The 12,221-nt window shown below is 37.1% G+C and overlaps 1 protein-coding gene across 39 annotated transcripts in view; it reads left to right on the top strand.

Annotated features, from left to right (window-relative positions):
• Positions 1-12,221, top strand: part of ZBTB20 (zinc finger and BTB domain containing 20) — a 1,019,756-nt gene that overhangs the window by 290,844 nt on the left and 716,691 nt on the right. The window lies entirely within an intron of this gene.

Here is a 12,221-nt window from a genome sequence, read left to right as displayed (position 1 = left end):
AAGGGCCATAATAAAGCACCCTGGCTGGAGATATTTACTTAGACAAATATATTTGATCATGCCCCTACACAGACAGCAGTGTGCTGATACAGGGAAAAGAGATTCAAGGCAAGCACAGTGGTCAATCTCAGTACCTCTCAGTTACTCTGATCTTTTTCAGTCCTCTTATAATAGAGTAAGTAATGCACAGCTCACATTACTGATTGATTCCTATGATATCCTAATACTTTCTATACCAAAGTGTCTGGTGTCCCATTCACCACTCTTCACTCTACACAAGCAATACCATTAGGTCAGGCCGCCTTTAAATGACCCATCAGAATAGTAATCAGTTTTTCCTCCCCAAGTTGCTTCCTCAGCAATAAAATGTTCAGAGAAAATTTTCTTATGAAAATGGAGGAACTGGTGTTCAACCTTAGAACAAGACGTTGAGAACTGCATTATTTACCCTAGATGGCAATTACTTACGATCTGTATCACAGACTCTAGTATTAGATTCTAATGTTTACAATACTTTTCTTAACAACAGTTTTTCTCAAAGCTCAGTTCAGGTGCTACAAGGTTTTTAGAAAACCTTGCTTCTCTCAGTTCATGCTACATCCATCTTCTAATGATCTTATATTTACTTAGCTGTGTCCCTTCTTTCCTAGGAGAATGTAAGCTCTCTGAGGGCACAGTGCCTTGTATGTAGTAGATACTTAAATGATTGTTGAATCAAATTGTTGTTGGAGTGAGCAGCACTTCAAAGTAGGTTGTTCAAATATCCTCCTCCTCATTTTTTATAGATGAGGGAGCTTCATTGCCCATGGTCACACAGCTAGTAAAGAGGGTTAAAGTGGGTCAGTCAGGACTTCAACTGAGATCTTCTGACTACAAGGCCAGCTGTCCATCCATTAGACCATGCCACAACAATCTTTTTTTTTTTTTTGCCTTTTTGGAGGACAGTTGGAGTTAAGTAATTTGCCCAAGGTTACACGGCTAGTATTTTTGTGTGGGTGTTAAGTGTCTCAGGCTGGAACCGAACTCGGGTCCTCCTGACTCCAGGGCCAGCGCTTTACTCACTGCACCACCTAGCTGCCCCAGTGCCACAAAAATCTTAATGCAAATGTAATTATATTCTTCTAGGAGCTATGTTATGTGGAACTATGGAGGTTCCACTCCAGGGAGACATGCATAACCCATCCCTATGTATTTGGGGTAGCAATAATATAGGTTATATGTGTGTGTATGTGTGTGTGTGTGTGTGTGTGTGTATGATATATATTATACATCCTAATCTTGTGTTTGTAAGAATAAGAAAAGGCTAATTCTTTCCTGTTGCCCTTTGTGTGAGTACAAACATATGACGTATTAGTATCTGACTACTTCAGTTTGTTCCTCCAATATCTCATTTAAAAAATGACCCCTGTACTTTTTTGTGTTGTATGTACAAAACTACCATATGTCTTAGCTTTAGGACTTCTTAACCATTTTTTTCTGTTTCATGAATCCCTTTGTCAGAGAACAAAAACATGATCTGTCTACCACTTCCTCACAATGGCACATATAGGGATGTTTTTATAAATGCTCATGTCCCAATTCCTTATGAACTTAAAAGTGTGCCAGCATTCCACTTGGTAGTCTTGTGAAGTTTATAGACCCCTTCTCAGAATTATGTTTTTAAATGTATAAATAAAATACATAAAAATACAAAGGTTAGTGGACAGAAAGGCATAACTTTATTTCCCTCCATCCAAGTTCATGGACTCCCTGAAATCAGTCCACAGATTCCTAGGTTAAGAATCTTTTGGCAAACTGGATTCCTTTGAAGGCTATCTGTAGAAAGTTACTGTAGAAAGTGATACTATCTACAGAAAATTATTAAAGAAGCCATTGCACCATGACCAGATTTCAACTGAGCAATCATAATCATTTCCCTCTCTTTTATTTCTCTGTTGTTTTGGTTAAATATGAAATTTCATTATTGTCCTTTTTTTTAATCCAGAGAAGTTGGGTGGTATTATTGTACATAGTGTGTTTAAGCCTGCTGCCTCTTTCTTCTGAAATGTTTTCCTCACAGCCATGGGTGTTGTGCTTGCTGCTGGTGCTTTCTAAGCTTTGGATATAAAATATCACACAAGTGTTGCTTGATGTAGCTATTAATATGATTACACAACTGTAGTCAGATTCAGAGGTGTTCTAAGGGCAGTTGGTGGAGCCATATGTAATAAGAAAAAGGCATATGAGGTTAACCTCATAACTTAGCCTTGCAAAACTGAGGGGCACAGAAAAAGATAGGTAAATGTGTATTTACTACCCAAAACTTTGTACCCTTGGAGTAGGAAGGGTACAATTAAAAATTTTTGACTTGGGCATAAAATCAGCTAGGTAATATGCTGATAACCAGCATAAACTATCTATAACTGTTGAAGGTTTGCCAAGTGTTTTACACACGTTTCTCATTTAATTCTTATAACCACTCTGTGAGGTAAGTGCTATTTTAGAGATGAGGAAAATAAAGGATCAACAGTTGAGAGTGTATTCTACCTGTATAATTGCCTATTGCCTTTGATGTGCTATCCTTCTCATTTTATGCAATCCTAAAATCACAAAATTTCAGAGTTGAAATGGCCCTTATTGACTTTTGGTCCAATCCGATCCAAAAAGGAATCCCATTCAATACCTGACAAGTAGTCACCTCATCCACCAGCTACTTGAAGATCTCCAGTGGAGGAAAAACTGCTACCCATTGAGACAGGCAGCCCATTTAATGTAGGGGCAGATGGAAGGTTAACAAGTTTTGCTTCACACCAATGCTGAATTTACTTCTTTGCCACTTCCACCTGTTGCTACTGAACAAGACTAATCTCTTCCATAGCTTGAACAAAGCAGTTATTGTTCCCCTCAAGTCTTTTCTTCTTCAGACAAGAGATCCTTTCTTCAACTGACTCCTCCTTATGTGGTGTAGACTCAAGGATCTTCATCCTTTCATTTGCCCTCCCCTGAAGGTTTTAAAGCTTCCCATACTATTGTACCCAGGAATGAGCACAATATTTCATAAAGATGGTGCTTAGCTTGATTTAGAAACAAACAAAAACACCTCCTCTGGTTTTCTCATGCTCTAATGGAAGCACTAATCTCACCAAGTAAAAATGATACTTCCCACCCTTTCCAGCAAGACATCAAAGCATATTGTCCAGTCATAGAAAAATCCCCTCTTTGTAGATACTTGATTCCTAAAGACAAGACTCCTCTCTAGGTTTGGCACCATTCCACATGTGTTTATCTTGTTAACCTGAATCCAGGTTCCATCTGTAGGAAGGCTGACTTCAGAGGAAACAGATCTTACATCATGGAGATAGGTACTAGGAGAGACCAGAGTATTATTGAAAAGACTTCATACTGTATCTTACACATTCAGCAGAAAATGTTTTGAGCCTTTTTATCAGGTGCAATAGAGGCAGTATGGTTATAGAACAGAACATAGGTGCCTGTATGCACCCCACATATTGGCTCACCAAATGAGGTGAACCAGATTAAAATGTAATTGGGATGTGTTTAACAAAATAAAAATGCAATAAAACAGAGAACATTTCATTTTAAAATTATGCCAACATGTAGCCCACAGGGATCCTTATATAAGATTTTCTGCCTCAGCTTCTATTTGAATTTGACTCCATTGGTGTAGAAGGTAGAAGGTTGTAGTAAGGATGAACTGTATTCAAATTCTCTGACTTTGGCTCTGTGAGCCTGGGCAAATCACCTCACCACCATCTGCCTCAGACAGCTCTCTAGGACTTATTTATACTCTCTGGGGCCTGAGTATAGCCAGCCTTTGTGAAGAGAACTCATTCAACATGGAGTAGAGTCCATCAGTACTCAGTGGAGTTGTATTCTTTCTGATGTTTTCTTTTTTCTGCCTCTCTCACCCTCAACTAATGTGATGAATGTTTTTATTCAGTGATGTCTGAGTCTTTGTGACCACATTTTGGGGTTTTCTTGGCAAAGATACTGGACTGGTTTGCCATTTTCTTCTCTAGCTCGTTTTACTGATGAGGAAACTGAGGCAAACAGGGTTAAGTGACTTGCCCAGGTTCACACAGCTAATAAGTATCTAAGGCCAGATTTGAACTCAGGAAGATTATTCTTCTTCACTTCAGGCCCAGCACTTTATCCACTATGCCACCAGAATTTTTGGGACAGAGTTAAGAAGTTTTAAAACAGCAACAATACCTAAACATTTAGTATAACATTTTTGGTAAAATAGATCATGAATTGGTTGAATATTTTCTACCCCAAAATCTGATATATTATTCTTTCTCAATTAGATCATATAAAGACATTTTTTTAAAAGTCACAAATAAGGCCAAAGTGATTTAGATCTATTTGTATATGTGGTACAGGTGTAGTATATGTAATGATATATTTTTCATGTTTCCCTAGAATTTCATCTCCTAGAGAAGAGGATCTCAACCCAGGGTCTCCTTTTAAACTTATTTTAAATTATATTTTAATAATTTTATTTTCAATATAATTGGTTTCTGGCTTCCTTTGTCAACTTATGTAATAGTTTATGCATTTAAAAAAATATTCTGAGGAGTCCATAGGGTTCACCAGAACTGCCAAAGGATTCCATAACACAAAATGGTTAAGAACCCCTGTCTTCGAATGTAACATGTTATTTTAAATAATATTGTAGATCACCAGTAGATATGGGACAAAATAATAAATCAAATACATATAACTTTATTTTAATCTTTCAGATACGAGCTTCTTTAGTATATTTAAGCAGATTTTTTCACTTAGGATGTTTCTGTCATTATTTCTATGTTAATGACTAAAGCAATTTCATCAAAAATTGTATGATTGGAATGTTCTGGGATGTTGGTGTAGGCTTTGAAGTTTATTTGGTATTGAGACATGAGTGTCTAGAAACCACCCCTATATGTATCATTCTAAGGAAGTAGTGGAGAGAGCATGCTTCTGCTCTCATTCTTAATCTCCTTGGTGGATTCTCTGTGTGATTAAATCAATCCATTTCTTTTAAAAGGATTACTTAGTACTGTTTTACACAGCTTTAAAGAACTATTGCAGTCAAAACAACCTATCTTACTACCTGTTACCATCAGCTGTCCTGGGGGGAGAGGTGTGTAGAAGAATAATGGTAATTGATTGTTATTTTTCAATGAATAGGAAGATGAATTTTTTTCCCAGAGTCACTGTAACTTAGATCAGCATTTCATCTTTATGAAGTATTATTTCTTTGCTTAGTTGTAAAAACCTGTTCAATCCAATTGCAAATTCTATGCGCTTTCTTTCATTTTGGTCTTATTCAGTCACTTGCATTTATACCTATCTCTCTGGCAATTGTCCCAAAGTATGTTTGGGTTGAAGTATTACACATTATATCTGGTGAGGCTTTAGAACTCCCTTTTGCTCATATCAATCCTTATTTCTATTTGTTCTTGTAATTTAAAGTTAATGAAAATTCCTAGTTTACTTTTATTTTTTGTTGGCTGCTTTACAAGAAAAAAGAAAATTCCTTACCAACCTTCCATCTAAACTGAAAGCAGAGCAGGTGAAATAAATCCTAGTGACTCCATTTTAGATGACAATATTCATGATGGTATTAGTAAGACAGCAACCTTGGAGGAACATCAAAAAAAATTTTTTTAAATCCTTTTTATGGGCTTGCCTCTTCTACTATTGAGCGCATTGGCTCTTCCAACAATCCAGGGTGTAGGAGCCCTTCGTGACTCTTAGTACTTTCATATCACCTATTACAAATATACTTTCTCATATATTGCTATTATTATTCACCGTGTGTATGTGTTTATATACATACATGGATCACCTAAAGGTCACTTGTAATGTCCTGTAGGAAAAAAGGTATCAGCGGAGGATGACTTCACTCTTGTGGTATTACATTCATTTGACACTTTTCTCCTTGATTTTATGTGATAGAGGCATCAGTAAAAATATGGGGGAGGAATTGAACTGCCCCTCTTACCTTTACATGGCAAGAAGACTTGATGGGATTTGATATTTAATTACAAAGTATGATTTGACAAGAGAGACAGGAGAAGGCCTGATGGAACACTGCTGTTCTGGATCAGACTGTTACAACAGTGAAGATTTAAAATCCTCATTTAATTTTGAACTTTATTTTCTACTAATCTTGAGGTGACTCAAGAGCTGACTTCATCTGAGGAGTGGTTGCAGATGCTTCTTCACTGTCTCACATATGAGAGGACAAGTCATGGAGAAAAAAGAAAAGAAAAGAAAAAACCCTCTGTTTTTGCACCTGTTTAAAAATCTCAAATGCTCTTCGGTTCCTGGGCAACAGGCAAGAATCCTGAAAAGCTTGGTTGCACCTGCCCAATTGTTGCTGGCAGCTGTGACTTATGAGTTAGAGCACAAAGCAGCTTGTTAGCAGTTTGCTTGTGTTCAATTCCGTGAGTAGTGTACACTGAGCATGAAAGATTCTTACCTGATTTAATCCTTCGTCTGCTGTATTTGCTCACTATAAACTCACTGGTTTTAGCCTCAACAGATATGCGTTCACTTAGCTTGTAATGTTTACCAAAAAAGGACCTATCTTTCTTCCATGTCATCATTCCGAATTTTAAATATTTCTTTGTAATTTTTGGCCATATATAGTATATATTACTAACTTCTTTGAACAGTACCTGGGGAGAGTAGCTATCTCCAGATAACTGGGTTGATGATAATTTTGTCCTGGTAGAGGCATTTTGTGTTTGGCTCAGTTTCACCATGCTGGCAACCCCATCATGTAAGGCTGGATGTAGTTATTGATCCATTTAGCTGAACAGATTTGAAAGCATTTGGCTATTAGTGGACACATGGGGCATATTCAGAAAATATAAGTGTATATTATAAGATGGTTTCTTGTTTTGTGCATGTGTTAGGAGGGGGAAGGAAAGAGGGTGCTGGAAGGGGTGTTAAAGAGGGAAAAAACACAAATAAGTGAGAAGAGAATAATAATGCTAGGAGAGTTAGAGACTAAAATCTAGAGTTAAACTAAGCAGACCTTGTGATCATGAAAACGTTATTTTGTGAAAGGAAGCTTTGGAATCTGTGGTTCACATAACTTTTAGTCACCCTGTATTCAGTTAGTAAATATTACTTATTAGCATCTCATAGTTATTTCCTGATATTTCTACTTTCTGGATATTATTTATATTGTAAAAAAATGTGTTAATTGTCCATTTGCTGTATTTGATCTGTGACCTATTTGTGTGTGTGTGTGTGTGGGGGGGTAGAATTGTGACTTGAATTTGAAGAAAAAGATTTGGGGAAATTATAGTATTTTCTTTTTTTCAATCATGGTAGCTTAGAATAAGTGTCTAAAGGACATTGGTCTGTATACCATTTTGCTTAGGGATGTAAAACTTTAGCCTGGACTAGTGTTTTTTTTCTTTTATTGGCCCATTTGATATTTACTCACAGATCACTCTGATTAATCCATTAATATAGAAAATGGGTATTTATGTAGTCTTGGAGACTGTTATTACATGTAATACATTTTGGATGATTTTTTTTGCACTCCTGTTACTGATTAGAAATAAATGTTAAACCAAGAAACTAAAAAGTAACAATTGGTCCCACCCCATTCTTTTTGTCAAGCATTCGCTTATTTGTTATATACAGAATTTGAACACACTTTCAAATTTATTTTCATTTTCATTACCTGTTTTAATTTTTTTATAAGTGATTATATTGTGGTGGCTAGGTGTGCAGTGAATAGAGCAACGGCCCTGGAGTCAGGAGGGCCTGAGTTCAAATTCGGCCTCAGATACTTAACACAAAAAACTAGCCGTGTGACCTTGGGTAAGTCACTTAACCCCAATTGCCCTATCTTCCCCCCTCCAAAAAAAGCAAAAAACCAAAACAAAACTAATTATATTATTACCATTTTAAAAGACAAAAAAAAACAAAACAAAACCACTAGACTTTGTGCTTGGATGAGAATCTTGACCCTGACCCCATGTGATCCCAGAGAAGTCTATGTATCTGTTTAGTCTCTATGAATCTTGTTTCCTCATTGCATAATTGAAGTAATCATATATGTACTGCTTGGGGCTTTTTAAAATCTTAAAGTACAATATCAATGTGAGTTATTGGGGTTAGTGTAGGACTGATATTAAGTGATTCTCACTGAAGCTATTCGGGAAATTGTTTACAGAATAGAAATAAGCTTAGATACTTTTTGTCTTAGCCACGTGACCTTGGTCAAGTTATGGTTGTAAGCCTCTGTCTTCATCAGCTGCCTCATCTGTAAAAATGGGGATAATGAATAGCAGCTACCTCCTGTATTTGTTGTGAAGATAAAATGTGTTAATGTTTGTAAAGTGCTCTTGAAGATTTCTTCAGGTGCTACATAAATGCTAGCTGTTATCATCATCATCATCATTATTACTACCACCACCACCTTTACTGCTATTGCACCTCTTCCTCCTCCTCCTCCTTTGCCACTTATTCCTCCTTCTTTTCTTCCTCCTCTTTAACTCCTCTGATAGGTCTTTGCTTAACTTGCTGCAACATTTTATCTCTCTACCACCATCCTGAACATTCTTCCAAATGAGAAATGAGTTGGACTTCTTCCTTGGACAGATAAGGGCATGTTATAAATCTCTTAGATAGTTCAAAGTCAGTGCATAGAAGTAATGAATTTGTGCTTACAGTACAAATGTTGATTATTTTGATTCCTTTTCATTGGCTGATTTTTAATTGATCATAAAACAGAAGCAAAGTCTTGCAAGGGCAAAGAAAGCTTCATCACATTTCTTTCTGATATTTTGCCCAACTAATGGGCAGTTAATACTGCTTAAGCAGGGCCATCGGTGTTTCACATTACAAATGTACAACATTCTACATTCACACTAAATGACATTGACTGTTGTATCCTTTACTCTGAAATGTAGTAAGTACCCTAACCTTTTAGACCATCTAGTAAGTGGCACTCTTAGGTAGCTCTAGACTAACGGTATTTTGATACCTTCACTCCATCCCATTCCAGTTGGTAGGAAATCAAAGAGTGTAACATTTTTCTTATCATGAGAGAAATTAAACTACATGCCTTTCTCAGCTATTATGTCAGAAATTAAAGAACCAAAGCAGTTGTAAGCTATAGGGCTGGACATTAACTACTACCACAGTTTTAGTGTGACATCTTGGGAATGGCAACAAGAACCTCCTGATTAGGGGGTTCCAGGATTTAACTGCATAGTGTCTGTGGTCCTGGGGCTAGAGGCTTCCAGAGGATTTCCCTGCTGAGTGGGACCAGTTTGAGGCATTTTCACATGAAATGTCTTATAAAAATCACAGTGCTAATCCTTATAGTAACTAGGACATTATTTGCTTACCATCAGGAAATAAATGAACTCGGACCAGATAGTATGTGACTGCCACAGTGTGCTGACCATCAGATGTGTTCACTAAAATGTATTCCAATAATGTGGATTCATCCAAGTTCAATGAGTTAAGAAATTTTGAATTTGGTTGTGGAAATCAGACATAAATTTCTTCATTAGGAGACAAGAGGTAGGTTAAGATTTACATAGCATGTGATTCTGATGTGGCTGCAGATATTTCAAATGAGTCCATAAAGACTCTTTTGAGGAATCCACTTTTTTTGAAGTGCTTAAATACTATTAGGATATGTATCTTACTAGTAGGGGTGGGTGACGAGGGAAGAAGGGAAAGAATCTGGAAATCAAAGTTGTAAAATCAAATGTTAAAAAAATATATTTTTACATGCAACTGAGAAATAAGATACATAGGCACTGGGGTACAGAAATCCATCTTGCCCTATTAGGAAGTCAAAGGGAGCATGGGGAAGGATATAAGAGAAAGCAGATCGAGGGAAGGGGTATTCAGTAGGCTTGCTATTTTGGGGTGGTGGGTAGGGGAAAGACAGGGAGAAAATTTGTAACTCAAAATCTTGTGGAAATAAATGTTGAGAACTAAATACAAACAAACAAAAAAGAAGATCCTGAATAAACTTCCTAAGCTCAAGCTTGATCAAAATCCTGAAGTTAAAATCTGCCTCAAACCACTGACCACTGACTAAAACATTAGAGGCATACATATAAAGGATGATAAAGGGAACTGTAGGGACTGTGGGTACCACAGAGGAAGAGGTTATTCATGAAATGTTCTGTCATTCGGGATATCTATGCCTTTTGGGGGGAATGGTGGGAGAGTGGGTTTCAGTTCAGTAAGTTGGCTATCTAATTAGTATGACTGTTATATAATATCTTGCATGCTTGATTTTATTGGATTATTTAAGAAATTTATGTAAGGATGTGGTGCACTTCAGGGACCTTACTAACTGACTACATGGAGGTATAGAGTCTTGGTAGGATAGACAGGATAGATTTACTTTACAGTGAGGCAAGTGATACCTGTGACTGTTGCTTTTGCATTGGGAGGCAAGTGGGCAGATCTCTGCTGCAAGTCATGGGGAGACAATAAAGACTGCTTACTAATCAATCAAGTAAGTTGTCTCAACTTTTATTGACATGAAAAGGAATCATCATTGTTAGTTGAATCTCTTTCTGCCACAAGCTAGACAATCTCTGTAGTTAATTGAGTATAATTTGAAGTAAGTAGCTAAGTAAGTCTTTTCTTTCTTCTTTTAATATTGAGGAGGAAAGCAGTGTGCAAAAATGCCAACATGTCCTCTTAGGCTGACTTCCTCCCCAGTAGAAAAGTAGAGCATTTGGATTGGAATGGGGGTTGTCTCTTAGTTATCATAATTATAATAACTTCTTTTCTTCTGCCAAGGTAGGTTTGTACTGCAGTAATATTTTCCTGAATCCCATTCAGCAAAGTGGGAGGAATAAGAGGTCTTGGGATTTTAAGGATACATGGAATAAGTCATTGTCCTTGGGAATACATGAACGACCTAGGGTACCATTCCTCTATTTGAAATACTTGTTTTTTTTGTGTGTGTGTGTGTGTGTGTCAAAAGAAGAGTCTTGCTTGTGGCAAAACATGAATGAATAATGAAAACCCCATTTTGGGTGTGGGTGGGGCATAGGTAGATATTAATTCCATTTTACTATTAAATATGTTGCTTTACAAAATTGTAATCAAAAGTGAGAATTGCTTTGGGCGTATTTCCTTCTACCATTGGTGGATGTGTGCCAAAGGCCTTCCTCTTAACAAGAAAGGTTGACCAGGCCATTTTATACTTAGTCATTGGTGACAATCTTCTCTACTCCTGAATTTGCACAGATTGTTGTCTTTGAAGAATTAATATTTAAGCTGTGCTGCATCTAATGAGGTTTTTAAATAGTATGTATGAATACTGAGCACAGACATCAAGAGTAGATTCTGGCCGTATTTGTAGAGATGGCTTGAGAGCCAAATCATGTCCCAGTGTCTGCTCTGCTCAGCCCATGTGTTGTCTTTCTCATCTTTTCTCTGTGTTCTACCATGAAGCTACTGTTTCTTTCACTTCCTAGTATGAAGGATGGCTATTAGGAGGAATTGGGGTTAAGGGTGGTGTAAGGGAGACTATCTCTGTTTAACTATATGGAAGTCAGTATCTAGATGTCTTGTGCTTAAATTAGACCTGGTATTATTGTTATTCATGCCGATGTGAAGAGCAGGATGAATTGGGTACTTCTTGCACCCGAGTTCCCCCAATTTACAAATTAAAAAAAAAAAAGATTCATTCTATACTTTGAAGTTTTGAAGCAGCACTTACTGGTGACCCAATTTTGCTAACAATTCTCTTAAGTATAACCCCTGTACTCATTCATCAAGGTCTTTTTCCCCCACCCACTGTCTGTCTAGCCTGGTTTAAAATTTTTATATATGTACTTTTAAAAAATTGATTAGTTGGAGAGCTGCCCATTCCTCTGTACTGTATAATAAGGATTTAAAAACTGAACACTGAATTCTGTATAGTGTAATTAAAACTGACCCACATTTGGACCTGAGAACACCAGGACTTAGCCAAACTTGCCATGAGCTGAGTTCTGATGGCAGATGGGAACTAATGAGGACACACTACACTCCAGAATTTCCCAGCTGCTTGGCCCCTTTTTGTACAAACAAGGTTTGGAGCGAAGTCCCGATCCCAAGAGCATGTTTGGTAAATGTGCTGCACCCAGTGTTTTGGGAAATGAGATGACAAAGTCAGGCTGTTTCAAAGTATTTTTTTAAGGCCCCAGTTCCCATGGAACTTTAGGCACTTAGCTTAGAGGTGC

This window comes from Petaurus breviceps, unplaced genomic scaffold, assembly GCF_028583685.1.
Source record: "Petaurus breviceps papuanus isolate PSGF00001 unplaced genomic scaffold, PetGlider_PUasm1.0 90792, whole genome shotgun sequence".
In the NCBI taxonomy this organism is placed as follows: Eukaryota; Metazoa; Chordata; class Mammalia; order Diprotodontia; family Petauridae; genus Petaurus; species Petaurus breviceps.
This window is presented reverse-complemented; position numbering and strand designations above follow the sequence as displayed.